Source organism: Acyrthosiphon pisum, chromosome A2 (assembly GCF_005508785.2).
Source record: "Acyrthosiphon pisum isolate AL4f chromosome A2, pea_aphid_22Mar2018_4r6ur, whole genome shotgun sequence".
Lineage (NCBI taxonomy): Eukaryota > Metazoa > Arthropoda > Insecta > Hemiptera > Aphididae > Acyrthosiphon > Acyrthosiphon pisum.
Genome location: NC_042495.1, coordinates 17,072,566 through 17,076,074, shown reverse-complemented (window position 1 = coordinate 17,076,074; position 3,509 = coordinate 17,072,566).

The window sequence follows — 3,509 nt, the reverse complement described above, 5'->3', positions numbered from 1 at the left end:
TTTTTCACCGAGTTTGACAATGCTTTAGCGTCTTCCCAATAATTGAGTAGTGTATCTAATGAATAAAATAAAAACTATTCATAACAGCGAAATACCATTAACATTTGTTTCATTGTATTAAATATTAGTGTAGTTAAACTCCAAAAAATGATTTAAGACTTGTTGATCATATTCAACAATTCCTAGATCCTCCATCATTGACACGACTATTTGACTGTCTTTGGGCATATTATTTTTTCCTTCTGTAGACTCCATTTTATCAAATCTAATTGTAATGATTTGAATTAATAATGAGATTATAACAACAAAAAGTCGTATCAAAGATTAAAAAACAATAATATTAAACTCTTTACTTTTTAAAGTACGCACTGATTACGGAAAATGTAATATAGACTACTCTACAGTGGTCTAAACATTTGTAAACAAAGATGCCACGTAAATATAAAATCGATAGTCACAAATATTATAACGAATGTCTCTTTCCAGAAAATTTTTTTTGTCGGATCCATATCCGTGACGTCACTGTTATCTATGCACGTCTCTATGATACTATTCTGTATTATCAGCAATGCAGTAATATTGATATCACGAACTACTACATAAGACTGGACACTCCGGGCAGGGGGAGGGTGGGACACCGGTCACAAAGTTGTACGGGTATGTACGTTTGCGACTGTGATGCTATCTAGTGACGTACTAGATTTACTACATTTCGAATTTTACTTTTATAAACATAATATTTATATACATATAGACTTATGAAATATGAAAAATTTATGAATATGTAATTAAATATGTAATTTATAATTACTTATTATATTACTATGAGAATGAGACAATACTCAAGTATGTCTAATCAAAAGCAAGTTAGAAATCACGCAAAAAAAAAAACTTTCCAAATTGGTAGCAATATAGTAACTAGTAATACGCATTCATTTATTTAGGAATAATAGGGAATATAAAAAGTTTGTCGTTGATTTGAATTTTTGTATTTTTGATCGTTTTTCAGTTATCACTAGTGACTAGTCACGACTTATCACATAAAATAATTTACAACAGCACAGTATAAAAAAATGCCACCAGAGAGCAGCTACATAGCGAACGTACGACCACCGTACAACTTTGCAGCCACCTTATTTTATACAGTGTCCAGTCCTATGTAGTAGTTCGTGATTGATATCATTGATTAGATTCGTCGTCTTTTTAATAATTCAAATATTTTTTTTATTTACTTATTATTAATTAATTATTAAAATGTTTAAATGTGAAGTTAAAAAGAACATATATTTTTGTAATAATTAAAGGGCAAATTTAATTTTAAAAAAGAACATTTCAACAATATAAATAATTATAATATCACACGAATACATGAATACAGAGTCTCCGACGGATTATATAATAAATTACTATAATTACACCATAATAATTAATAATAATGACATTGAATTACACTGTATCACGATTTTTCTTAAATCGTCCACTAGCTGTAGTATAAAACTGTAGTAATATAGGTCGAGTACATCATATTATACGTCATTATTACATAATTTTTAGAATTTTATTTTATTATTATTATCAATCTAACTTCTATTATAAAAACTAACAGCACACAATATTGGAACTAGTTGACGTAAATTTGCCGTGTCGTGCGTGTGTAAGACGAAAACAACAAATGTATGGGTAGGTCAATCCTCTTTAAGCGGTCACTTTTGTGAAACTAAGACAATATCTGCTTTTTGGGAACCACGGACTAAGATATTATACTCGTACATTTTATTGAATGAATAGGCCATTTACGATTATCATACGGGAACAAATATGAAATTATAGACATAGACGTCTTCAATCTCAATTAAATTTATGTATAAATACATATATATACACATTATGATAAGACGTCTGCTAGAACGAGAGGGAACGATACAAACAGTCTTTCTCTCTTCCCTATTCCGTAATGCAAGGCTGGGCATTAACGAGTTAATAAGTTAAAAGTTAAGTTAATTTTAACTTATTAACTTAACTTACTAGTTCGCTGTTAATTAACTTAACTTTAACTTAACTCATTAGGATATACGTTAACTTAAAATCAACTTTTATTATTTTTAAAATTCCCAATTAAGTTAATTTTGAATTTTCGTGTTTTCCATAAAATTATTTATAGTATATTAATGGTTTGTCGATTTAATTAATTTAATTCGTAGAATATTAGAAAATATTATTAGAAAAAAGATTCCTTTTCGTATTTATTTAATTATTTTTACAGATATGGACTAATATAGTAATAAGTTATATGAATTAAGACATTATGTACTAATGAAAAAATAAAATAATAAATAATACAATGTGACATTTAGACCATTGTCACCCCTATGACCGTATTATAAAGATTTATCAATAACTATACGAGCCCACGAAGTCACTTAATAATAGCGGGCTTATTATCATTATTATTAGCCATTAGGTCTCATTAGTTATATTGCGTATTATTCGATATTTTATAATTTGTACGATTCTCGATTATCATGAATTGTGACTATTTCTATTTATTTATTTATTATATTTAACATGTTATAATTGTATTACAAAAATACCTACCTACCTATAGTTTTAATATACATTTATACATTCTTAGTTCATAGTTTTCATTCCTCAGTTCCTCACTAGTTTGCTCAGTCGCTTACACTGCTGCAGTTTGTCACTATTACTTTAATTATTTATTTCGAATTTTGTACCTACGTATTGTAAGTTGGACTGGACATAAACTGATAAACATGAATAATAATAATTATCCAAGTAAGTAATATTTTTATTTAATCCAAATTATATATTATATACATTATATATAATTTATATATAATTATTATATGCATTCATATTATACTGTATTCTAGTAGGTAATAAACATGTATAGAATATACTATATAGATTATATGGGTATTAAAAACATGAAACACTTTATTAAACCAATTAATTTTTAGTGTTCGCGCCAATATGGCAATTCAAATTAATTGTATTTGTTTTATATTATGTTCCTGTGTTCCGTGGTGGTTCTTATCACGCGTCACTGCCGCGCGGTCGACAGTGGCGTCAGCTGTTGTGTGCTGACCGCCCAGTGCGTGTGTAAGACCACCACGTTATCAATGTTTTGTTGTTTTCAAGTGATTGCAAAAAGCCGTTCTACTAAAAACTCCTTTTCAAAGTTGTGTGTCACCTAAAGTTCTGGTTTTTTTTATACTTTTGTTTTGTTGTACAGGTGACACTGTTATTCCGTGTTGTAATGTGTTAGTGTGTTACCGTTAAAATCGGCCATCCTTTAATTTATGCGGTTCTTTTCTTTTGCGGCTGTTGCCCAGGACGGTTGTCTCCAATCGTCTTTTTGTGTTTTTCATGTTTTCAACTACGTTCGGCTGCTGCTAAAACCACATTGTTAGTGTATTGTGCTGTGATTCGACTCTGGTGAGTATCGTTCGCGCAACCTTTGTTGCCCTTCATTTAATTGTTCTCCTGTT